The sequence below is a fragment of the Alosa pseudoharengus genome, unplaced genomic scaffold (assembly GCF_046254945.1).
Source record: "Alosa pseudoharengus isolate Yale_2024_CS ecotype anadromous, Long Island Sound unplaced genomic scaffold, YU_APseudo_1.1 YU_APseudo_1.1_scf_14, whole genome shotgun sequence".
In the NCBI taxonomy this organism is placed as follows: Eukaryota; Metazoa; Chordata; class Actinopteri; order Clupeiformes; family Clupeidae; genus Alosa; species Alosa pseudoharengus.
This window is the reverse complement of record NW_027468609.1, coordinates 36,773,864-36,801,449: the sequence shown is the minus strand read 5'-3', so window position 1 is coordinate 36,801,449 and position 27,586 is coordinate 36,773,864. Positions and strand designations below refer to the sequence as shown.

The 27,586-nt window shown below is 40.5% G+C and overlaps 2 pseudogenes; both read left to right on the top strand.

Annotated features, from left to right (window-relative positions):
* Positions 1-18,123: 18,123 nt before the first annotated feature.
* LOC143122667 (vimentin pseudogene) lies at positions 18,124-19,644 on the top strand (annotated as a pseudogene).
* Positions 19,645-24,664: 5,020 nt separating this feature from the next.
* On the top strand, positions 24,665-26,271 carry LOC143122665 (vimentin pseudogene; annotated as a pseudogene).
* Positions 26,272-27,586: the final 1,315 nt, after the last annotated feature.

Here is a 27,586-nt window from a genome sequence, read left to right as displayed (position 1 = left end):
AATGACCACGTGTTACAACAGAGGTACGGTATGCAGAAGAGCGTCTCTCAACACATAACATGTTGGGCCTTGAATCAGATGGGCTACAGCAGCAGAAGACCACGCCAGGTGGCACTGTCAGCTAAGAACCCATCTTCTGATGGCTACTTCAAGGAGGATAACGCACCATGTCACAAAGCTTGAACGAACTCAAACTAGATTCTCGAACACCCCCCCCCCCCCCTGCCACTCCCCCACACCCAGGAATTATTATCTGTCATAGGGCCCAAATTTTCAAGCAGCGCCCCTGCTTGCGCACAGAAAACTGCCGCTCACTGGATATTTTCTTGTTCTTCTGTGAGTCGAGTACCTTTGTGGTGTGGTGGAAAGGGAGATTCACATCATGGATATGCAGCAACTGCATGATGCTATCATGTCAATATGGACCAAAATCTCGAAGGAATGATTCTGGCAGATTCTGGAATTTAGCCTATGGCATGAAGAATGAACACAGTTCTGAAGGCAAAAAGGGGTCCAACTAAGTACTAGCAAGGTGTACCTCATAAAGTGAGGAAGTGTAGTAGTTCCATGAAGATTTAGAAAAGTTTGAAAGTAACAGAATAGCAGATAACAAAAATCTGGGTATATTTTGTTGAAGAGATACTACATTTGCTTTTTGGGGTTAGACCACCTGAGCCAACAAGGCCACGCTGTTCTTAGCAAGAGACTAAAGGGACACTGCCCATAGGGCAAAACAATAATCCTCAAGTAGGATTTTAAAATATTCTTAAGGTACCTGATGTTAATGTATGGTGACATACGTAGTGAGATGAGCAACTTAAAAAAAAAGAAAGAAAGAAAAGAAGCATTGCATGATTAATTATAGTTTAATTAAATCAATTATTTATCGTAAAAGCACCAATTACCGCCTAAGTTCTAAAACAAAAATGTTTTTTAATACTTCAAAATAACATTTGATAAATTAACCTTACATTTTTCAGTAGCCATAGGTGTGTAGATTTGAACAAAATCTGGTTTGGATCTCACCGGGGTTTTTACTGCCTGAAATATCCGATTTTGTTTACCACTTAGTGCTGGGCTGGTGAGTGCCTATTTCCGCCCTTACGCACAGCACATTCTTGTCGCAAATCAAAATTCCACTGGAGCTCCAAGCGGATGTGTACACTGTTACAACACTTACAACACTGTTTACAGCTCTTTGAGTCACGGTAAAATGTCATTTTTGGTACATAGCTAATTTAGATACACTTATGGTATGGGGTGCTTGCGTTTCTTTAGGAATCCGCTGTCTTGGTTTGTATAGAAATGAATATTACGTGAAACATACACGTAAGAGGACGGAAATAGGGGACGGGGGGTAATAGGTGATGTTCCGATACCAAAGTTTTAATTCGTATTAATCAAATTTATTTGGAATTGCAATAGGCTAATATTAACACATTTGATTTAGTTGATCTAGTTAATGTAGGAAATATGATATGGATTCAGGCGGTAGGCCCTATGTCATAAATTCAAGGAGCTGCCTCCTCTCTGTTGGCAGACTGTGCAACAACGTGCTGATGCTATACTCACATATGCCACTATCATCTATTTACAAAACACATGCTCTCCACTAACATTTCATCCAATAATATATTTTGATATATTATGTCCAGGATTTATACCGCAACTGACACGTGTAGGTGAGTTTGTGTTGCATTACTGTTGTGTGTTTTTTTTGTGTGTGTGTGGAATAATTTCCAGTAGATGGCAGTGTTTCTAAAGAAATACATTTTCGCTGTTTGGGAGAATGGTAGACATCACATGTGTCAACGTTGTGCGTGTTGTGGTGTTTATGACTGGTTTGAAAAGTACATTTGTAATTCAAATAAATCCTCAATAAAACAACTGCATTATAGTGCATTTAACAAAGTCATGCTGTTTCCATTTACCACTCTAATGCATTCTGCTGTCCCCTAAAGTTGACTTTTTGCTGTTTTCAGAGAGGCCAAGTGGCATTCACTCTTTCCAGCCATAAGCATGTTCCCTTGGGTGCACAGAACGGATTGTTGGCTGGACACTATGTGCAGTGTAGTCAAAATGAAATACAATAAAGACAATAAAAAATAAACAACATCAAATGTTGAAATTAACTAAAGACTATTTATGAAAAATATACACTGATTTTGAACTTGATTCCAGCAACTTGTGACAAAGTCTACAAAAGACTGGGAAAAGTTTATCATTACATTTCACAACTAAGCCTAGGTTAACTGGCACCATGATTGGTCATAAATGCAGATGCATTCATCACTCTGTAAAACAATTGTGGGCAAATAATGCAACAATATAAGAATAATGCTCCTTAATGTAAAATTGTAAAGACTTTGAGGATCTCACTATAGTATAATATGATTAAGATATTCAGAGAATCCAGATAGATCTGTATGCAAAGCACAGGGCTGAAAAGCAATATTTGACAGCTGGGATCTTTAGGGCCTCAGATGGCAGATCTGTTTCTGTTAAAAAAAATCCTTCCACTGGTGTTCTGAGAACCATTGTCTACGAACACAGTTTAACACTCCATACATATAGGCAGATTAAAACTTGACTATGGAAAGAAGAAACCATATTTAGACGTGATCCAGACATGCTGCCATCTGGGCCCAAGCTCATGTAAGATGGACCAAGGCGAAGAGGAAACCTGTCCTGTTATTAAACCAATCTCAATTTATCATTCTTTTTGGAAATCGTGGACTCCATATCCTCCAGGCTAAGGAGGAGAGGGACCATTCAAATTGTTATCAATATGCAGTTCAAAAGCCAACACATATGATGGTATGGGGGTACATTAGTGTCTGGCATGGGCAGCTTGCATAATATGGAGAGGCACAATTAATGTTGAATGATTATTACAGGTTTTTAGTAACATATGTTGTCATCCAGACTGCATCTTTTTTAGGGAAGGCCTTGAAAACAATACCAAACTGCATTCTTCACATTATTACAGTGGTATGGCTCAATAGTAGAAGAGTTCAGGTGCTAAAATGCAAATATGTCACATTGGGTGCATCATATAATGAAAAAAAAACATGTTATGGAAGCCCCCAGCCAGTTGAGCAGATGAAATCTTATATTGAGCAAGTATGAGACAACATCTCATTCTCAAATCTGGTCTACTTTAACTGTAGTTACAGTTTTTTCTGATTGCTTAAGCACATTTTTTGTCACTATGGCTTTTTTTGCAAAACTCTACACACAAATGGCAAAACCTCTCACCCAATCAGCAAAACATTGTAGTTCTCTTGCAAAAGCTAACACACCTTGCTTAACTCTTCACACCTTCGTAAAAATGGTGTTTTCGTATCTAACAGTAAACACAAGCCATCACAATAGTAAGCACACAATGTGCCAACAACACACTGATGGTATGAATAAAAAACACATCTGGCTTTTGCTTTCTCGGTGCACAAGGTAGACTATGTCAGTTTGAGGTCATACTTTTGTCATAGTTCTGTAAACATACAGGGATCCAAACTTCAAGTATTAGTGTTTATTTACACACATCAAAACAAACACAAGTGTGTTTTTCCAAGTCAAAACACAAAATAGCATTTCACTGAGACAAAACAAATCAGTCTACATCGGGTCGTCTCTCTCAAAATTCTGTCTACATCACATGCAATGTCCTAGTCCGAGGCACCGGGAAAAATATATTCTGGAATGACGTATCCAGGCCTCACATGACAATATCCCCACATGTAGACTGTTTTTTTGTCTGTAAAAGGGCTATTTCTTTCTCTTCTCACTCTTCCTGCTCACTCCATTGTACCCATTGTACATTACCTGTGGCTTATTTATAGTGCTTGGGCTGATTGCAAAGTGAACTAATTATCTAAAATAGTTTTCACATGAGAAAGTGTGCCAAAGAGTTGGCAAAATAGTGTAAATAATAGCCATTGTGCCTACAGTTGTGCAAAGTGTGTGTTACAAAATTGCAAACTGAGTGCAAAGCAGTGTTTGTGCTTTTAGTTTTGCGAACTCAGTGAGTGGTTTTGCCATTTGTGTGTAGAGTTTTGCAAAAAAAGCCATAGTTACAAAAAATGTGTTTAAGCATTCAGAAAAAACTGTAAAACAAAGTAATTTTAGGCAAGTCCCTCCACTTGGCGGCCATATTGCAACACTTTTTTGGGCACTTATCGGGCATCTATTTTGGTAGAAATGCGCCTGCGCAAGGCTTCATGACACCAATCTTGCTCCAGCGTCAAGATCACAACACATGATTGGCACGATGTCTTCACAACACACCACATGATTGGCAGGATGTCTTCACAACACACCACATGATTGGCACGATGTCTTCACAACACACCACATTGGCTATATGTATTCACATGTCGACGTTTTGCCGTGGAAGGGGTGGGATACAGTATGTGTAGACAACTGCCATATTGGTGTTACAAACTATCCCCATGCATTTCTATGGAAGATTTTTTGAGTGCTGTGTCTCCTCATTAAAAAGTCTCTGGTTAAAAGAAGAGGTGATGCAAAACAGTGGTAAACATTGAGAGGTGTTGCAGCATCAAATTCAAAATGAGCGCATGTTTGTTATAAAATTTGACAATTTGCCACCTTTGACAAGTGTGATGTCGTGAGAGGCTTTTCTTTGCAGCAGGCAGGGAGTAGGGCAGAGAACAGCCAGAACGTGGTTGCAAGCAAACAGAGGTTTTTACTTTAGAGCAGTCTTTCCCGACATAAAACAATAAATCCAACTCAAAAGCTTACTAGGAGCAAACACAATTACAAAATCTTGAAAACGTAGGTCCTTTCTATAATGTCAGTCTCTCTCCACAAACTCTTCTATGCTCTGTCTCTGCTGCACCCTTTCTTCTCTCTCATGAGCACCTGCTTTAATCAAGGGACCGAGGCATTGGCACCTGTCCGTGCGGTGCATTCTGGGACCTGTAGTTCGGGTGGCAGCCATTTTGTTATGGGGTAGCCACTCCTGTTGAGTAATGGTGCATTCAGAGCACCTCGGAATGACAAGGACCGCCCCCATGGCTACTTAGTTTTCCCGACAGCAAGTGTTCATGTGCTTTGCCATCGGAATGTGTGACACACACGGATGCCACAACAAAGGTTAAAACATACACTCACTAATCCTAAACAAACAACTGTATTTGCTTAAAATATAGTGTTAGATGCTCGTGAAAGAAAGATATGCAGCTTTCAAGTGACAAAAACGGCAAATTCCCAAGTTCACATTAAAACTGTTGGACATGAAAGGCCACATGGACTACAAACGAACTACAACGTGACGACAAAAGTCATGACGAGCCCCTAACTGGGCAACTCTGTTAGCAAAATCTAGCCCCAGTTTCCGACCTCTGACTCACATATTAAGCGGAATGATGATGTTTTCACTCGGAGAAAGGTTTTTCCGAAGCCCATGAACGCTAGGTAACATAGCGTCCCTCTACCACACGTCCCCTTGTGATGCCACACAAGTTGTCTATGTTTCTTTTACAACTAAATTATCATCTTATTTTGTTTTTGTTTACATTTTACACAGCATCCTTTGAGGTTGTAAAGTGAAGAAAGGATTCCTGGAGGCCCTACAACAAGAAATAACTTTTAAATAAGGACTATATAGCATAAAGCAGACTTAATTGGCACTATCCACCTGATTGATGACACCTTTCACCCAAAAATACCCCACAGACACTGATAAATGACATTGTAATACAATTGGTCCCCTGTGTTTTTGCCAAAACGCTAGAATAGAATGACTCTTCTCCTGCTCTACACTCTTACCCTGTGTATCACATTATCACAAAGTTCCCTATTTTCCACTGTATTTCTTCTCTTTTTTGTCTGCAGCTGTGTGCTTTCTGTTCTGTTCTGTTTTCTCCACATCTCTTTTCTCAGCTCTGCCCCTATCTAAATATGAAGAGTTTGGTTCCAAAACGCTATAAATCCATTTTGGAAAACATTAATAAGTCATGTTATTTATTATTGTGTATCTCAGGTAATATCAATTGCAGTTAATCAATATCTCAGGTAATACCAATTGCAGTTATGTTGTTTTGATTGAGATAAGACAAAATACAATACATTTATCAAATGACAATAACCAATAACATTTCCACTGAAATTAGTTGGAAAACACAATTTACAAAAATGATTTATGACAATTCATTAAAATGGAGGCCATTGCATTTTGGAACCAAACTCTACCTAAATAAAAAAAAGATTCTGTCTTCCTCCATTTTCTCTCAGCACGATTTCACACTGATTACGTTTACATGCACTTATGTATCCTATAGGCTTACCCCAGTTTTGATCATATATTTAGGATATGGTGTTTACATGAACACCGAGAAACCCAGTTATTAATATCCCTGTATACATGAGGAATATGAAGAGGGCAATCATTGTGTTGATACGAGGTGGCTCACCACCACAGGAAAAACGGCTTTTTCTGCATGACACCAGCAATGCCACCACTGTTCTGTTTCACAGGGCCACCTGGGCAAGGCGTCATCAATGCGGGACGAGGGGTGAGAGTTCTAGTTAGTGACCTGGTTTGGGTAATTGACACAGAAAAGAACATGAGCCATCTTATTTCTTCATCAGGATCAGAGGTATCGCCATTTAGCAAGCACCTTGGAATAGCACCTATTCACGCTATATTAACAAAAAGGGGCTTTCACAGGTCATTTGAACATCAAATACAATAAGAAACACACTCTTCACTCACACAACATTATGGCTACAACATGAAATACACCACCATCTGCTCATAACAATATTCGTAAATTGCTCTACAGTCAGAGGCCACAAACACTTCATGAGCTCAGCCCACAATCAGATGAACATTTGGCTGCTTCAAATAATACAAAGACGCTGCATGCCTTTTGGTATAAAATATATAAAAATTACACTTGGAAAGTCCGTGGATATTGTAATAACTTTACAATCCCATTGTAGGCCTCACAATCAGGAGGCTGTAACACTGCATTATACTGTAACACATGGCCTAGTGAAGCTTAGATATCCACAAGGAAGCAAAAAAAAAAAAAAAATTATGTTGTGCTATTCATTGATTTCATTTTGACCAATAATAATATTTATGAAAAAGAATCATTATCATCACCATTGCCATCTTTGACTGGGAAGTATTACCTGGAGAGTGCTAATGATCTGATCACAACATATTTTTGTAATCATTAAAATAATATCAACAAGTGTTGGCAGTCACAACACAGCAAAATGAAGCAGGTTTCCATGACTACGTGCTAAGATAAGAGAGAAGAACATATTATAAGAACCTACACCAACTGAAATCCTCATATGAAAGAGAAGAAGACCTTGAGCAAGACTTGAGATTAGGCTTGAAATTAAATTGACGAGATTCACAAGGCTTGAAATGAAATTGCGAGATTTGAGACATACCATGCAGGAGGTGATTTCACACAAGAGAGAATGATGGAGACAGAGTGGAATGATGTGGAAAACAATCAGATCAATTCTGAAAGATGAATTCCTTTTTAAAAGCAGACCTTCTATCAATTCATTACTAACCATTCAGTGACATTTATAGCTTGTGTCAGTCACAAGGTAATGCCATTTTTATATGAAATCCAGTGAGAGTAAGACATGTCTCCAGCCATGAGGACCAGCTGTGTACATTGTCCAGATCCCATTGCTCCCTTCCATAACTGACTCTGTTATGTTTTCACACACTTAGCCTATCACAAATGAACTTTTATTTCACCCAGATTCAATTATGGTAAGATTAATTCATAATAAGATAATGTGTGTATGAATTTAACAAAATTAGGCTTGACATAGAGTAGCCTATTTTTATATCTCCAAAGACAAACAGGGTACCTCAATTATTATCATTGACACACACACACACACACTCACTCACTCGCGCGCACACACACACACACACACACACACACACACAAATGGTTGAGCTTGCACTCAGAGTGACACAAGCATGTGAGACACAACCATCAGGCTACAGCCACCGGGCTCGCATACCATCCGCGCTCACATCCGAGACACCAGAGGATCAGTTTCAGATACAGGGGACATAAGAACAGATAGGGTACATCATTTATAACGCACGTGCGTTTAGCCTGGAATAATCCATTTAGACGCATCGAGGGGCAACGTCAAATTTGATATTCATTACACCAGGAATCTCAGGGAAGAAAGAAGCGAACAGGTGGGTGAAGAGTCTTCAACGTCCGTGTAATTATCAGAAGGCTAGTTGGATGCTTTTGACTCTTGACAGGCTATGTTAATGTCATGCAATAAAGATACCCATTAGAAGTTCACAGTCTTTAATTAAATGTTTATCTGTTAATTAAATGTAGGTATGGATACTTGAGCAAAATGTGGTCTGTAGCCTATCTGTGAATGTTAACTTTAACACAGGTGCATGGAATTTTACTGTGTGCTCGTGGGGATAGCAAACCAGTTCAGCAAAATAAACTGGATTTGAGAGATGAGTAGTAGGCGGTGACAACTCGGCACCAGACTCCGCGTGACAAAGCAGCAAACTTGCCATTACTAATTGTACACGTCTTCTTAGGCTGTTGTCCATTTGGAATTGGCATGGACGCGTTTAAGAAAGGACTATCAAAAGCCAAAGATGGGGTTGTGGCGGCGGCGGAGAAGACTAAACAGGGAGTGACAGGAGCAGCTGAAATGACTAAAGATGGGGTCATTTTTGTTGGTACGTGATATTTAGCCAACAGAAAGCTAATTTCTGTCTTTAATGAATTAATTTACTCAGCAATGGCAATTAAATGTTTGTTTTAAGTTGAATCATAGCCTACTACATGAGTCGGTTGACTTCAATTGACAAAATAGAATCCTATCTGAATGCCTTGAAGCAAACTAGCCAGATCCATGTAGCCTAGTTTCCAAGTGCCATGTTCTCGTCCTTATAGCCATTGAATGAGTGGGCATTCTCACAATAATTTACTTAAATGTGATGTTATTATTCTTTTTTTTGGTTTGTTAAAGGAACAGACTAATGTTTTGTTTTTGTTTCTCATAGGTTCTAAAACAGTGGATGGAGTCACTACAGGTGGGCCTAAATTCTGACAAATGTCAATGCTTTAGATGACTGCAAATCATTAATTTGCCACATTCTAATGTAAGATCTTTAGAGTTAACACATTTTACAAACTGAGACACAGACTGAGATAATTTTGTTTTGCCTCAAGGTATAAAGGTGTCATTTTTAAATAGCCTATTTTACTTTCTGCTTAATATCTAAATAGATAGGCTAATCACAGACCACATCCATGTAGTATTTATATCCATGATTGGTAAACTGTATTTACCAAGTGCAAGATGAAAAATCATCAAACAAGCTGTGCATGGATGATGGATGGACAGATAGACAGAAGTCCTGTTTTTAATCATTTAGTAAAACGTGTCATGTTTTTTTTCAAATTCAGTGTTTAACATGGTATACAGGTGGTTTGTGTTGTTAAATTGAATTGGGTGAAAGCTTTAGAAAATAATTTAGAGCTATTTCTTTCATTACAACTTCAATTATATACTCATTCTAAGACACAGAAGGCAATGAGTTCATTTTCTCCTTGGGCTGTGTGCTTATTTCTCTGTGTCTGCCTTCCAGTGGCTGGGAAGACTGTTACTGGGATGTCACAGGTGAGTGGTGCCATGGTGACTGGAGTCACAGCTGTTGCCCAAAAAACGGTGGAAGGTGCTGGGAACATTGTCGCTGCAACAGGACTGGTGAAGGACACACCAAAACCAGTGAGTACATATTCAATTTCTGTCCTTTTCACACATGAATGACCCCATTTTGTCTCCATGACAAAAGCCCCCATATTGATTACATTAACCAGAGGTGGTGTTGGCTCGGGACCTGTCAGTGTCTGGGAATGACTATTCTCAGGTAACTGGAGGAACTTTTGTTCCTTGTTTTTGTCAGGTGGTGCTATGGTCAAATAGGGCCATTATGTTCATCATGGTTATATTTCAAAGTTAACAGACTTGGCTGAATAGAGGTCGTTATGTTATCAGGAAAGTGATCCTGGGATTTGCCCCACGACTTTGACCCTGGGATTCCCCCATCATTGTGATTGAAGACCAAATGCACGACCATCTGTAAAGTGGCCTGCACATCTGTTTGAATGGCATTGCATTTGTGAGAGCAAAAGCACTAAAGCCTGAATGTGGAATTGAACACTGTACTCAACAAGATGTTTTTTATGTCATATATTTGGAGATTAGAGGTTTCAATAGCTGCCATAAACAGCAGGTTTGTTTCATTGACAGTAGGACAGTTACAGACTAGTCCTTTAGAATGATCCATACATGTAGAATGAAGCCAGTGGTCGCTTTAGTGTGTTTTATTGCATATATGACTGTATATGAGAACAAAATTGGAGGTGTGGCATTCAGATGTCATTTCAAAGGATATGTTGATGTAATTAAGTTTGGATATCTTCATCAGTGAAAGGGAAATAAAGTAAGCATTGTGATTGTGTTGGGCGGATTTGTAAAATGGCCAGATGTCTGCCAGGTTTTTGGTAAAGAATTATGCAAAGTCATCAGCAGTGAAATTGCTGGGAGTTGCCGTGAGGAGGAAGGTTTTAGGAATAACAATTCCTTTCCTTTCATTTGGGGCATCAGGTGGGACGGCAGCAAAAATCAATTTTTACTTTCATCTGTCTGTCCACATATGCCATCTAATGGAGGGAGTGACGGACGGTGTGTCAGGCAGAGGATAGAGGATAGGAGGAGACAGGAAAGAGTGTTGAATAGATGGGGAACATAAGATATGATCGCTCTGCTGTAGTGGTTTGATGGCTTGGTCTGCAATTCTGATGAGTCGTGTAACAAAACAATCAAGGACAAGACTATGTTAAAAGGTTTGGTAACTGTCAGTGTTAGTGTAATGTGAGATGAAAGGTGTCTAGACAGCCTCCTGGTGATGGGCTGTAATGAGGAGGCAGAGGCATGGGGCAGTGAGGGGCAGCAGGCACGGTGGCACAGTGGCTCCGCGGCGCCCACTCCCCTTTGTGAACAGATGGAGAAGCAGTAGGCGGTGTTAAACGAAGAGGCAGGAGACGCTGCACATTAACTATGTGCTGTCTGTCTGTGATTTAACCCACACACACACACATAAACACACACACACACACATACACACATATAAATACACACACACACACAAGCAAGCTTTCACAAAGCACATAAATAGGTACTGTACATAAATAGTGTATAGGTGCTTTTACTGAAGATATTGACCTGCTCATAACGAAAAAAGGTTTTACAAGAGTCTTTTGCACATCTGGAAATGTAATGGGTACACATCATTCTCATCGACACATATTGCACTAAAGACCTCCCTCCACACACACACACAATCAGACACACACCTGCCTGTGCCTCATTAGAGAAGGTCATCTCAATGGCAAACAGTAATCAAGGCCTAATCTTCACAGCATGTGTCTTGTGTTGTCTGCTCCTCAGCTTGGATTGGATAGCTCTTCATCTCAAGGCAATCAACTCAGGAAATTCAAAGACTTTCTAACAGCATGACGCTATTTTTTTAACCAGGATAATTTATTTTGAAGAATGCAAAAAACAGGCCTACAGTATGTGTAACTAAAATGAATCAAGGGAGTCTCCTCATCCACATTGTTATTATTTGGATGCTGCGGTTGAGTGAGTAAAGGCTGTTTTGTGTCCAAGCAGGATGAAGAGGCCAAGGAGGCGCCAGTGGAGAATGCAGGGGAGTCTCTGGCTGAGGCTGACAACAGCTGTGACAAGGCCACTGAGGTATCCATATCCATTTTCTTTTGTGTGATACATTCATTTTCTTATGATGTTCTTTTATGAATGTTATGGTCTTAAACCAGATTTTTCTGATGTATTTTCTTTATCTCATAGGACACAGAGTGATACTCATTGTGTTGCTTGGAGTTAGGAGTTCAAAGACAAGAACATTCCATGTTCCATGCCAAGTTCCCTTTTACTGCGTTGTGGTTCTCCATGGATTTGGTTCGGTGTGTCTCTGTGTGTGTTTGAGTGAAAATAATCCAGGTATGTGTGGAAGTGCGAGTGCATGTATCTGTGTTGGTCCATGTTCTCTGTTAGTCTGTACTGTTAGTAAATTTGAAAATCAATCTGTCCCTAAAATAATTTTGTTCCATTAACCAAATCAAACATCCATGAGAAATTTGATTGAATTCTATTGATGTTTAGGTGGCCCACCGAGCCTCTGAAGTTTCCAACTAAAGACGTCCATAAAGCTAGGCTGAAAATATCATTTTTTTCTTAAATAACAGCAAAAATAATGGGTTTAGCCCTATAATTTCAATGGAAGTTGAATATAAATATGGACTTTCCGCATCATTTGGTGTGATTTGTGTGTCTCTATCTGTATTACTTCTTGAGATATGGCAGTAGTGTATATGTTGGGGGAAGCAGCCAGACCAACGGATACCTTGTCCTAGCTGAATTACTGAAGCTAAGCAGGTGTGGGCCTGGTTAGTACTTGGATGGGTGACCTCCTTAGAAAAACTAGGTTGCTGCTGGAAGTGGTGTTGGTGGGTGGTCAGCAGGTGGCACTCTTCCCTCTGGCCATAAAGATCGATCCCAATGCCCCAGTGCAGTGACGGGGACACTGTACTGTAGGAGATGCCGTCCTTCGGATGAGACGTTAAACCGAGGTCCTGACTCACTGTGGTCATTAAAGATCCCATGGCACTTATCGCAAAGAGTAGGGGATTTCCCGATGTCCTGGCTAAATTTCCAACCTGATCTGCCCCCCTAATCATCCCCCACTGTAATTGGCTCATTCACTCCCTCACTCTCCACCTCAAGCTGGTGTGTGGTGAGTGTTCTGGCGCATAATAGCTGCCGTACATCACCCAGGTGGGTGCTACACATTGGTGGTGGTTAGTGAGGTCCCCCTTTCCATGTGAAGCGCTCTGAGTGTAAAATACGTATCATATTTGAAAGTTGCCGTTTATACTATAATCCGATCAGTCATTATCACTTCACATTCACACGATATTTGCTGATTTCCACTTTGTTCTGTTTTCTGATGAACCATCCGAAAGATACCACATGAAGCACCTTGACGACAGTTTGGAAGACGGGATCCAGTGATAATTGAGTCATCCTGAACAAGGAACTGCCCAAACCAAATATCCAAGACGATTGTCTTGTAGACAGAGTACATTTTGAAGACTGTGGATTGGCATTAGGCTACTAATACACTCTTCACTAAAAGCCATGTTGCAAGAAAGTTCATGTACTGCAATCCTGTGTGATACAACTACTACTCTACACTAAACAAAACATTCCCACGCATGTAGCCTATATCTGATTTGGAATTATGGGATTTTTATAACACCATAGCAACAGTTAAAATAAAAGATTAATGACAAGTGTTACAATACACATTAAGGTGTTTTTCATCAAAAAACATATTATTCAATAGAAAAAAAAAAAACGTTTTTCTGAGAAAAATCACATATGACAACATAAAGAAACCCAATGTTTATCCAGTGAGCTGTGTGCTTTATGCCCTTAATACAGTCATTATTCAAATAACTACTGGATAACAAATTGATAATAGTGAAATAATGTGAAATATACCCCCATAGTCCCCCATATTGCCAGGCGATTTCCTGAATTTGGCAACAATTTCGACCATTCATAAAGGTTAATGGTGGGCCACCTAAATATTATCCAATTTACTTCAAAATTTACCAGGAATGTTTTTTTCCTCATTGGAACATAATAAGCACAGGGACAGATTAATCTGCATATGTCAAGGCGGATGATGAACCCTAGTACGTACTGTACGTATACATGTATTCATGTGTCTGTCCCTGAACCAGGTGCTATCTTACGTGACTCCCTCCCACTAAGACAGGTGTCCTGGTCAGAGGAGAGCATTTGCTCTCTGGAATTTATCACTCTGGGTTAAAAAAGAAAATGTCTGTGAGATAGTGTGCTAATTCACCTCTGATGCTCTCAATTGAAATGGTGAATTCAAAACATATGGTGTAAAACAAGTGGCAACAAACACTTAAGTGTCTATATAACTATGTATGACATGAAGTTACTTTTCAATATATTATATTTTTATGTGTTAGATCTAACTGCTGAGGTACTTTTATGTAGAATTATATTTTCTATGTTTACAAAGTTGATGAATAGTACATGATATCTGATACAAGTTGCATGGAGTAAATGCTGTAATTTGCCTGTTACATTATTTAAAATGCTGGATGTTAAATATATAACAAACAAATCAACCATTGCACTGCCTATTGTACAGAGTGGAATAAAGACAATAATAAATGGCAAATTATGACATGAATGTGGACAGTTTTTTTTTTTGCCAATATATTTGTCATTTAATTGTGATCACAACTCATATGTGAATCTATGGAAAACAATTGTTAATGGAGAAAGGGTAGTGCAGGAGGGCGGTTTAAGAGAATAAGATAGTTAGCACTAATCAAAGCAGTGTGTGTAGCCACTTTGCCTTTCAGGATACAGAATCTGCAATCTTGATCTCAGTTAACTTCTCTGTGAAAATGCAAAATGAGGAAAAATACTGTTGAACTCATTCATGAAATGTTGCATTATTGGTTCATAGTGGTAGACAAGTATTTAAAACATTCTCAAACTAACAGAAAATTCATAAACAGTATTTCATACACAAAATAGCAGAAGCAAAATAAAAATGGATTGGTATCGTTTATGCATGAAGGTTCAAGGTGCTTTGCTGGTGATTCTGTTTTTGTGCCTTTGGTTCTTTGGTTGGGCATTCAGGCAACTGGCAGCAACTGGGTACAACATGCGGCATGTTTGTGACTGTTGTTGCATCCTGAGTCATATTGTGCAATGTTGGGATTGGTTGTTGATTGCCAATTGTGGGAAATGCCCTAAGGACAGGGAATTTAACACCTCTTGTGTGTGTATTTGAAAAAAGAAGGTAAAGCCAAAAGGTTCTATATTCTGGCTAAAATGTTCTTTATTCTGGCTAGCAAAGTTTTTGAAATGGCTGATAGGCAGAGCCTGGGATTCCCACTGTGCATGATAACAGGAGGAGTGGTGGGCTTGCATTGTGGATGGTCGCCATGACAATGTGACTGCATAGGCCCCATGGCAATTAACATACGGCCTAGAGATTGTATCAGCTCTGCCTCAAGAATCCCCCAGAGGACTGCAGCTAACACTGTACAGGCCTAAGAGGATAGAAGGTGGTTCATTGTTTATATACAGTAGAAACTGCTATTCTGCAAAAACAATGGTGTGTTGGACTCTCAAAAAATGAATTCAATAATAAATTATAATATACATTTATAAAACTATGGATTGATTGCTTTTCATTGATCCATAAACATAGGATAAGGATAGGATGATATAAATGAGACCAACAAACAGGGGCGTCATGCAAGGCAAAATTCAGAGGGGGCACAATCAGGCAAATTTTTTTCGGGGGGGGGGGGGGGTTCCTGTTAGACGGGGGCCGGTGATTTCTCCCCCAGTATGCTGCTAAATATACCATTTCAATGCAGTTTGGGAGGGACAGAAATACCTTAACAGAGCAAGCAGCAACCATCCTCTATGCTAAGTATCTATTTTGTAAGTTAATGTAGAACACATAGGTTGGTGAAAGAACTCAAATTCAGCTCATTAAAGCATGTTTAGACACACACATTTACACTTAGGCCTACTACACATGATTTTAAAAACAGTATCATTGCAGTTGTTATGATTTGATTGATATGTGACCTAAGAACAATCTCAAACAAAAGTTGCTGAGGTCTGACTTTGTGGTGCTCAGAAATTAAATTATTGTAATCTTAATTCATGTGATGAAGGACTTTGAAAGAAGTTTGACAGGTTTCAGTGCTGAGTAAGGTTAACCCTAAATATTTGAATATTTTACTAGTAATATATTTTTCATGACCATTATGGCAAGCAATAGGCTACCTCATTTGTAAGTTGCTATCTGCAAATCATGAGCAAGTGACCTGATAATAACCTAAGTTATGAGCACGAGAGAGACTATTATACTTTATTGCCCTCTACATCACGGTCATAGCGATCCTATATAAAACAACTTTAAGCCTCCTTTTGAACGGGTAGCCTATCCCTTTTCATTACATGGATTAGTAGCCAGATACGTGAAGAGAACAAGTGGAGAAACATCCAACGCAATTCCTTGGTAGGCCTAATGTTATTAGGTTGGATTTTGTAGTCACTGCAAATCTAACACCCTCGTTTATGAAACTGGAAACAATTGAACCAGGAGACTTTGTCAAATATTTGTAATATTTGTAAGAGTAGCCTAGGCTACGTTATACTGACACCATGTAGGCTAACGTTAACGTAATGCTCTGAATTCGCGGCCAACATCAAATCCATAGTTCTAACTATTTGATCATCAAGTCAAAATGTCCTGGTCAACTACAAATAATTCCACTACTTTTTATTGCTTAGCTAGACTACTTACCACTTCAACACCATTGACTGTATCTGTTTAAACTGTAACTGTAACAACTAACTGTTCAAACAAGCCTAAAGTTAACTGTAACAGTTCAACACAAGCAAAACATTGCGAGCTGAATGCACGTGTGAGTTGTTACGGGAACATACACAGACACCAATTTTAGGAAAAGGGCTGTTGACTGGTCTTCAGCTATTTTGCTACGATTTATTACACATCTATAAGAATACATTTGAGTCGTTATAGGCTCTGGCTTATTATGGAGCATAATAGGAACAAAGTTATGATCAAAAAAATTATCAAGGACGAAAAATCCGAGGGGGCACGTGCCCCCTTAACTTGGGTATGACGCCACTGCCAACAAACATCTTGCTCCAAAGTAGAGACATAGCTTAAGGATTGTAAAACTACAATAATGTCATTAGTGGCAATACACACAAAAAATGAAAAGAATGACTAATGATTACGTGATGAAATGTAACATTTTATTTCTGTAATATGACTGCTAAAGTAGTGGATATTAAAACCATTGTTTAAGATTAAAACACATATGATGTTTAAAAATGTAATATACACAAAATACAGTTTACTGCTGAACTTTTCCCCCTTGATAATTAAGATCATAATTACACCACAGACAAATGTAAACAGAAAGAACAGTGAACGAATGAACATATTTCATATCACATATTTCCCCTCAGAAAAGACATCATCAAGAATACCTGTACCTAACACAAAAAAAACCTCTAAACTCTACTTGCTTCTCCCTTTTACATTTTCTATTATGATATAGCCTTTTACATTTTCTATTATGATATAGTTTTTTAAATATTTTTGAAGAAGAGTGCCTTGGATTTCCCTTTTTTTCTACACTTATTTAAATTCCCCACCCCAAAGAGCACCTTCAAACATTTGACTGAACTGCCTGAGCACCCTGGATTTTTATGTCTTTCCAAGATACTTCAAGGAACATCAGATTCAATTGGTGGTCTTGTATTGGTGGTATTGTAAAAGAACCATAAGTATCACAAGAAAACAAGAATGAATTCATCTGTGTTTTCACATTAAAAGACATATATAATATTTAAGATTACTGTCTGACATCTTGATTCATTAGATGGAAGATGGAATGCTCCTGTCATGTTCAAAGGAGGCAGATGTTAGCATGTATATTGAGGGCAGGGTTAGTTGTAGAAGCACGACGTCAGTGTTTCCCAGTGCTGCAGAAAGATGCCCTGGCATCCCAGTGGCTACTCTGAGTGAGAGGACAGTGTAAAATGGTGAGCACACGCGCAGACTTTGCTATGTGACAGCAGGTCGTGAAGGTTGCTCAGGCTTCGTGTGCTGCGCCACTAACAATGCAGTGCAAGCTAATGAGGTGTGCGGCCCAGGCCCTCCAGTGGGGTGTCAGGATCCACATTTAAAACGTGTCAAAACCCTGTGAGAGTTTCAAAGAGGGATGTGAGATTCCTAGTGGCCCTTTATAAGCCAAGGGTCCAGCACTTGGACAGTCAGTAGCAAGCTCAGCCAGCTCCTGGGGAACAAGCAAAGCAGAGCTCCTGTGGTGGAACTATTACCCAGCTAACAACACAAAAGGCAGAACCATGAGAGGCTCCTCATATTCCCAGAAGTCCCTGTCGGTCAGCGGCTCCAGTCGAGTCCGGGTGCAAAGTCCATCTCCTTCCCGCTGCAGGGGCTCCTCCTACAGCCGCGGCCGTGCTGGGTACCAGGGTGGTGTGTCTGCTGTTGAGGTGGGCACCGAGATCCACCAGCAGCATGCCAACGAGAAGGAGGAGATGCAGGAGCTGAACGTTCGCTTTGCTGGTTACATTGACAAGGTGCAGGCCCTGGAACAAAGGAACGCCCAGCTGCAGGCAGAGCTGGCCGCGCTGCAGGGCCGCTTCAAGGGAGGCCCCGGTGGGCTCGCCGAAGAGTACGACATCAAATTCAAGGAGATGAGGGACCTGATTGAGGCTTTGACTGCTGAAAAGGGTGCGGCCGACATTGAGAGGGGTTACATCGAGGAGGAGGTGGAAGTGTGGAGGCTCAAACTTGAGGAAGAGCTGGCCCTCAAAGGTAATCTTGCTGGTTTTTTAATACCTACTGTACATAAAAACAAATGGCTAATGCCTATCAATACTGTTACCTGTCATCATTCAGTATACTGTACTTGTGTCTTCAGATAACAGAGATAAACAAATAAGAGGTCATGTAGTTTAGTGAAACAATACAAAATGTAACCGTTGTACTGTTGTAATGCTAACCATATGCAACCACATTTGCTACTACTACAAATACTGTTATAGTAATAGTTAGAGTGATATGACAAGGTGAGCTGAGAGCAATTCAAATGTGAGGTGTCTAAAGGTCTGAGTTACCAGCTCTATGCCAATGTAGTGCCATGCTGACCATCTCTCACCCAATCTGGCATTGCAGAGGAGGCGGAGATGATCCTGCGAGAGTTCCGTCAGGACGTGGATAATGCCACACTGCAGAAAGCAGAGCTGGAGAAGCGCGTGGAACAGCTGGTGGCTGAGATTGAGTTCCTGAAGAAGCTGCATGATGAAGAGGTGGCTGACCTTCTGAAGCAGATTGAGGAGTCCAAGGTCACTGTGGAGCTGGACTCAGACCGCCCTGACCTGGCTGCCTACCTGCGCAACATGCGTGCCGAGATCGAGGCCGTGGCCGCTCGCAACGTCCAGGAGGCAGAGAAGTGGTACAAGGGCAAATTCGACACACTGAAACAACAAGCTGGCAAAGCTGAGGACCAGATGAAGACCATGAAGGAGGAAATCACCACCTACCACAACCAGGTGACCGACCTGCAGAACCAGATTGATGGCCTGAGAGCCCGCAATGCTGCTCTGGAACAGCAGCTGGAAGACATGGAGGCAGCTCACCTGGACAAAATGGCAGGGCTGGAGGACATCATTGCTCAATTGGAGAACCAGCTCTGCGAGACCAAGATGGAGATGAGCAAATACATGCAGGACTATCAGGAGCTGCTGCACATCAAGCTGAAGCTCGACGCCGAGATCGCCACCTACAGGAAACTGCTGGAAGGCGAGGAGAAGAGACTGGGAATCTCAGGTAAGGCACACCGAATAACTACACTCAAGGCATAACAGCACTTTTGAGTCCCATGTTTAACTTCTGAATCTTAAGAGCTTGAAATTTCCCTTTTCAAACATATAATGGACAAATATTTGACCTGAATTGCATTAGAGCGTCACACCAAAACTCCTCAGAAAAGACATTTTCAAGTGTCCACAAAACAAATTTTCACAACTAATCACTTATGTTAACATTTAATTGAGATGTGCAGAGGACAGCCTTACCCATTACCACTTCTGTTGTGCTCTGGGAGTAACCAGAAAAGATTAGAATCAGCATGGCTTGAAATATTAATGCTCTCTGTGCTTACTGCCTCCACAGGTGAAAGCCACACAGCCATCCAGGACTCTGCCTAAGGACCTCCACCCCTCCCAGGACACACCACGCCTGTCTGTCTGTCTGTCTGTCACTTCCAGAGACCCAACACCGCAGAGCACCCATGTGCTGCTATGCTCTGGCTAACTCATCCGTCTGGGAAGCCCACATTCCTTAAGCCATTTTGAGTAACAGTTAAGATGAGTTGCAAGTGAAGGTGTTCCCAGCTGCTACTTCAAATAAAGCTTGACTTCAACGCACTCCCTGTTTTCTGTGCTTGGGTGTATGTGTGTGTTTTGGGTGTTGCCAGAGAAATAAGACATTTAGGAGGGTTACTGAATCTGCAGTAAATTACAAAAAAAAGTAAATATTTTTTTCTAAATCTACACAGTGCTGTGCATAAGTTATGACACCCATTGTAAAGTTTACTAAAAAGAGCAATGCAAAATATTTTAGAAATTGATCTTAATTAAAAAAAAAAAAACTTTAAGGATACTGATTTTCTTTGTGAATGAATCATGTATCGTAAATAAATAAATGTTATTCTTTAAAATACAGGGGGCATAAAAAAGGAACCCCCATGTTAATTTCCCATAGAGGCAGACAGATTTTTTATTTTCGAAGGCCAGTTACAGTATTTCATGGATCAAGAATACTATGTGTCCTGATTAAGTTCCCCTGGCCTTTGGAATTAAAATAATTAAATTACGCCCACATCATCACATACCCTTCAGATTGGCATGGGGTACTTTCCATAAGATCATCTCTCAATGCAAATCAAACCAGCTATTAGGCTAACTGAAATAAAACCATACCAATCTCTAGGTATGGTGAAGGGTGGGTGTATTTTAATTCCAAAGGCCAAAGGAACTTCATCAGGATGCATAGTATCCTGGATCCATGAAATAACTGGCCTTTTTTAACTGGATTTTTCATTCGTCTTTTTAGTCAACTTTAGCATGGGTGTCTTAACTTATGCACAGCACTGTATATATATATACATGGTGATGATACCAGACATATTATGTTACATCAAAGAGCAAACATACTACAATTACACAAACATAAACACTGTAAAAAAAAGAAAAAGTCAGGGCTGTCCAATTCATCAAACCATATTACATTACAATTACATAAAACTGTCTAGTTTTGAATTACCACAACCTTATTGTGTTCAATTAGTCATTCCAATTGAGCAATCCCCATGTATCTAATTGAATCACATATGATACACTGTGGGAAAAAAGATGGTGTGTCACAGTTACTAAACCACAAACATGAAATTAAACAGATGTTTTAAACTCTTCTTTCAAACATAATGTTATAACATTTAAGTTGTCATTCTTATACTGCCCTACAAAGGCAAAAGGCAGTAACTGACCAGAGTGTCAAACTGAGAAAAATGACTTTAAAGTTTTTTGTTTTGTCTACACAAATGTATTATAGGTAGAGCAATGAAAATCTGGTGAATTGTTGCCCTGATGAAGAAATGTGTATATATAAAAAAAACTTCTGCTCAAAGTTGACCTTTGACCCTTATTTGTCAGATACTGTACTCTGCCTTTGTATTATGTACTAAAAATAAGGAGTCGTGCAAAGGCAAAAGGCAGTAACTGACATATAATCAATATTTGCTACCAAAGGCAGAGTATGGTAACTGTACTTGCACGTCAAAGAACAAAGCCAAAGAACAGTAACTGCAGTTGTGGCTCTCTGCCATGGTTGCTTGTATGGTTTTGGGAGTTACGGTGAACACAACCCTCTATTTTTTTTAAAAAACAGTCAAATTCAGTATAGATATTTATCCATATGATAAAGGAAGTCTTTAATATCCCAAAAATGACATTAACTCATTTTCGACCAAAAATGCAGTTACTGCCTTTTGGCTTTGTAGGGCAGTATAACTGACATATTTTGCCACAGGAATGGATTTATCCAACAGAATCATGTAAGATCAATGTGAAGCATCTAAGTGCTGAACCAGGAAGGCAAATGTACGCGTGGGATGCCTTGGTGTCACCATTTTATTGTGCTCCCAAATGCATGAGCCTTTGCAAGAACACTGAGATAATCACACAGCTGTCAGTGTTGCTAAAAGTTTCCCCCCATTTTTTTATTGAGAGTTGTGCTTAGAGACTAGGAGAAATTTGGTGCTGGGTTGTATGGTATGGTATGCTCTGAAATAAACCATGAATTGTCCCCACCATGACTGTGTTGAGCATGCAGAAGATATCAGTGGTTTCACATCATGTGTTTTTCATCATAATGACTGCTTCTGAGTAAACTGTCAGGACTTTGATCGATCAAGTTTTGCATGAATCAATGTTATAAAGAAATATGCTGCATTCATTTTAGACATTTCATGTATGTGCAACCAATGTACATATTAAAATTAAGTATATCCAATGGGTTATTTATTTCAGTGTACATACACAGACACAAACACATACAGGCACCAATAAAACAAAAAGAAATGACATAGTGATTGCCTTTTTTATGTCATTATTGGGTGTCGGCCTATGAGCCCCAGCCTCGACCTGGTATTGATAGGTGGCTTAAATTATCTATGCTGTCAGAGAGAGATCCCCATGTTTTATAAAAGCTGCATGTAGAACCTTTTATATAAGGCTGAATTTGTTGTATTTATGACATCTGTAGCATGGCCTCTAATCTTACTGAGATGGGAGTCCACAGACACCCCCTAACTTGGTTCCCTCCCTGATAAGGTATTCTTTCTTTTATGAAGTTAGAAAAAAATAAGACATACAATTCAAAGGGGGAATACAATTGAAGGAGGGAGAATGCCAGCCAAAGGGGTAAATTACTACTTCCAAGACTGACAAGATTTTAAGGACCTTCAGTACTCATACGGACTTGGACAAAACCAAAATGTGCAAGGGATGCCAGGGTCAGGCGACAGCGGTCACAGATGCGGTCAATGTCAGGTTACAGTATATCGTGCTCAATCTAACTTGGTCCAGTGGGTGTGGTGACCTCTCTTGCACTGAGTCAGGCCATGCTTTGCTTATATTGAGGAGGTATGCACACGACGCAGAACAGAATCTCATAGCTCCTCTGGAATATTCTCACCTAGGTCCTCCTCCCTTTCAGTTTTAATTGTGAATCTGACTGTAAATGTAGGAGATTATGCCTCTAACATTTGGAAGAGGCATAAAAAAGGGAGTCAATGAGGCAGGTAGGAGAAGTATTGGGAAATTGAGGGAATGAAGTACAGACAAAGCTACGTATATGAAAACGCTTTTCTAGTCGATTGATATTTCTCAGCCAGCTGTGGGAATGATGGAAATGAGTCATCAACATTTAGGTTAGACCATAGACTACAGATCATGCACCGTCTATCAGCAAACTCCTATTTCACTTTCATATTCAAAAACCTCTATACTGTATATACAATCAACCTATCCTACAGCAATTTTTCAACTGGAACTGATTAAGGAACTACAGTCTAGGAACTAGATTAAGTTACAGGAACTAGAGGCAAAGATCATTAGACCATGACTATAGCCTAACTGCTAACATATTTTAACAGGTTTCTGAGCAGTTGCTATCTACTGATCCCTGTCCAATATTTGATCTGCTGATCCATATCCAATATTTGAACAGGTTTTTGTGCAGCTGCTAGTGTACCTAATGATCCCAGCTCAAGCATCACTGGTCTTATGGATGTGTGTCTACAATGCATGTTTACTAAATATCTCGGTGATAACATGAATTAAATGTGTCTGGGAGCAATTACAGAATTAACACAATTGAAATTCATTAACCAACAAAAAATCTTCTAAAAAGCAGAACTTCAAGGAGTCTGGAAACTAATTGGCTATTCACACAGGGAAACATGTTAAAGTAACACAGTATAAGTTAGTCAGATGTAGAGAATAGAACATGGTGTTTAAAACCACCTGAGGTGTATGTTACAAGAGGTGGGATGGTTAGGGCCAGGAATCCAGGCAGAGTTGTCATAGGGCAAGTGGTGGGTCGCTAGGCTGTACGCGATGATAATACGCGATGATAGGGCAGTTGTAGGGATGGGAATTCAGGTGAGATGAGGGCCAAACACACGGATGGCTGATGACTAGTGATGGTGTACCTCAAAATGTTGCTGATGTTAAATTGTGAATGAATTGTTGATATGTAGAAAAGTGTCGAAATGGTAAGGAATGATGTTGGATTAAGTTTTTTTCAGGTGGTTCCCATGGCTGAAAATTCATGAAATTGCACACATATCAGTTGTCACAGTTAATGCTCAGGGACAAAAGGCTTGGCCCCAGGTGTGACTGAGAACTGAGTCTTGTGCTTGGCCTATAGAGTCAGCTACACACACACAATTTGGTTGGCATGTGTGCAGGGATTAAATTGCTGGATTTCGACAGCCGATCAGAATGCAGGTTTCCATCAGCTGATCAGATTGCTGGATTTCGACTGGAAGATAAGTCCAAACAGGGCAAACATGAGCCCAACGCGCCAGTGCACTGTGTATTGTCAATAAGATGTGTTGTGATTTATAGAAGTTGAGAAGAGAAGGCATATGCATTTTCTTTCAAGCAAATATCTATCTATTAATAACAGTAACGTCTGTCTGTCTTGTCACAATCCACATTTAAAACGTGTCAAAACCCTGTGAGAGTTTCAAAGAGGGATGTGAGATTCCTAGTGGCCCTTTATAAGCCAAGGGTCCAGCACTTGGACAGTCAGTAGCAAGCTCAGCCAGCTCCTGGGGAACAAGCAAAGCAGAGCTCCTGTGGTGGAACTATTACCCAGCTAACAACACAAAAGGCAGAACCATGAGAGGCTCCTCATATTCCCAGAAGTCCCTGTCGGTCAGCGGCTCCAGTCGAGTCCGGGTGCAAAGTCCATCTCCTTCCCGCTGCAGGGGCTCCTCCTACAGCCGCGGCCGTGCTGGGTACCAGGGTGGTGTGTCTGCTGTTGAGGTGGGCACCGAGATCCACCAGCAGCATGCCAACGAGAAGGAGGAGATGCAGGAGCTGAACGTTCGCTTTGCTGGTTACATTGACAAGGTGCAGGCCCTGGAACAAAGGAACGCCCAGCTGCAGGCAGAGCTGGCCGCGCTGCAGGGCCGCTTCAAGGGAGGCCCCGGTGGGCTCGCCGAAGAGTACGACATCAAATTCAAGGAGATGAGGGACCTGATTGAGGCTTTGACTGCTGAAAAGGGTGCGGCCGACATTGAGAGGGGTTACATCGAGGAGGAGGTGGAAGTGTGGAGGCTCAAACTTGAGGAAGAGCTGGCCCTCAAAGGTAATCTTGCTGGTTTTTTAATACCTACTGTACATAAAAACAAATGGCTAATGCCTATCAATACTGTTACCTGTCATCATTCAGTATACTGTACTTGTGTCTTCAGATAACAGAGGTAAACAAATAAGAGGTCATGTAGTTTAGTGAAACAATACAAAATGTAACCGTTGTACTGTTGTAATGCTAACCATATGCAACCACATTTGCTACTACTACAAATACTGTTATAGTAATAGTTAGAGTGATATGACAAGGTGAGCTGAGAGCAATTCAAATGTGAGGTGTCTAAAGGTCTGAGTTACCAGCTCTATGCCAATGTAGTGCCATGCTGACCATCTCTCACCCAATCTGGCATTGCAGAGGAGGCGGAGATGATCCTGCGAGAGTTCCGTCAGGACGTGGATAATGCCACACTGCAGAAAGCAGAGCTGGAGAAGCGCGTGGAACAGCTGGTGGCTGAGATTGAGTTCCTGAAGAAGCTGCATGATGAAGAGGTGGCTGACCTTCTGAAGCAGATTGAGGAGTCCAAGGTCACTGTGGAGCTGGACTCAGACCGCCCTGACCTGGCTGCCTACCTGCGCAACATGCGTGCCGAGATCGAGGCCGTGGCCGCTCGCAACGTCCAGGAGGCAGAGAAGTGGTACAAGGGCAAATTCGACACACTGAAACAACAAGCTGGCAAAGCTGAGGACCAGATGAAGACCATGAAGGAGGAAATCACCACCTACCACAACCAGGTGACCGACCTGCAGAACCAGATTGATGGCCTGAGAGCCCGCAATGCTGCTCTGGAACAGCAGCTGGAAGACATGGAGGCAGCTCACCTGGACAAAATGGCAGGGCTGGAGGACATCATTGCTCAATTGGAGAACCAGCTCTGCGAGACCAAGATGGAGATGAGCAAATACATGCAGGACTATCAGGAGCTGCTGCACATCAAGCTGAAGCTCGACGCCGAGATAGCCACCTACAGGAAACTGCTGGAAGGCGAGGAGAAGAGACTGGGAATCTCAGGTAAGGCACACCGAATAACTACACTCAAGGCATAACAGCACTTTTGAGTCCCATGTTTAACTTCTGAATCTTAAGAGCTTGAAATTTCCCTTTTCAAACATATAATGGACAAATATTTGACCTGAATTGCATTAGAGCGTCACACCAAAACTCCTCAGAAAAGACATTTTCAAGTGTCCACAAAACAAATTTTCACAACTAATCACTTATGTTAACATTTAATTGAGATGTGCAGAGGACAGCCTTACCCATTACCACTTCTGTTGTGCTCTGGGAGTAACCAGAAAAGATTAGAATCAGCATGGCTTGAAATATTAATGCTCTCTGTGCTTACTGCCTCCACAGGTGAAAGCCACACAGCCATCCAGGACTCTGCCTAAGGACCTCCACCCCTCCCAGAACACACCACGCCTGTCTGTCTGTCTGTCTGTCACTTCCAGAGACCCAACACCGCAGAGCACCCATGTGCTGCTATGCTCTGGCTAACTTATCCGTCTGGGAAGCCCACATTCCTTAAGCCCTTTTGAGTCACAGTTAAGATGAGTTGCAAGTGAAGGTGTTCCCAGCTGCTACTTCAAATAAAGCTTGACTTCAACGCACTCCCTGTTTTCTGTGCTTGGGTGTATGTGTGTGTTTTGGGTGTTGCCAGAGAAATAAGACATTTAGGAGGGTTACTGAATCTGCAGTAAATTACAAAAAAAAGTAAATATTTTTTTCTAAATCTACACAGTGCTGTGCATAAGTTATGACACCCATTGTAAAGTTTACTAAAAAGAGCAATGCAAAATATTTTAGAAATTGATCTTAATTAAAAAAAAAAAAACTTTAAGGATACTGATTTTCTTTGTGAATGAATCATGTATCGTAAATAAATAAATGTTATTCTTTAAAATACAGTAGGCATAAAAAAGGAACCCCCATGTTAATTTCCCATAGAGGCAGACAGATTTTTTATTTTCGAAGGCCAGTTACAGTATTTCATGGATCAAGAATACTATGTGTCCTGATTAAGTTCCCCTGGCCTTTGGAATTAAAATAATTAAATTACGCCCACATCATCACATACCCTTCAGATTGGCATGGGGTACTTTCCATAAGATCATCTCTCAATGCAAATCAAACCAGCTATTAGGCTAACTGAAATAAAACCATACCAATCTCTAGGTATGGTGAAGGGTGGGTGTATTTTAATTCCAAAGGCCAAAGGAACTTCATCAGGATGCATAGTATCCTGGATCCATGAAATAACTGGCCTTTTTTAACTGGATTTTTCATTCTTCTTTTTAGTCAACTTTAGCATGGGTGTCTTAACTTATGCACAGCACTGTATATATATATACATGGTGATGA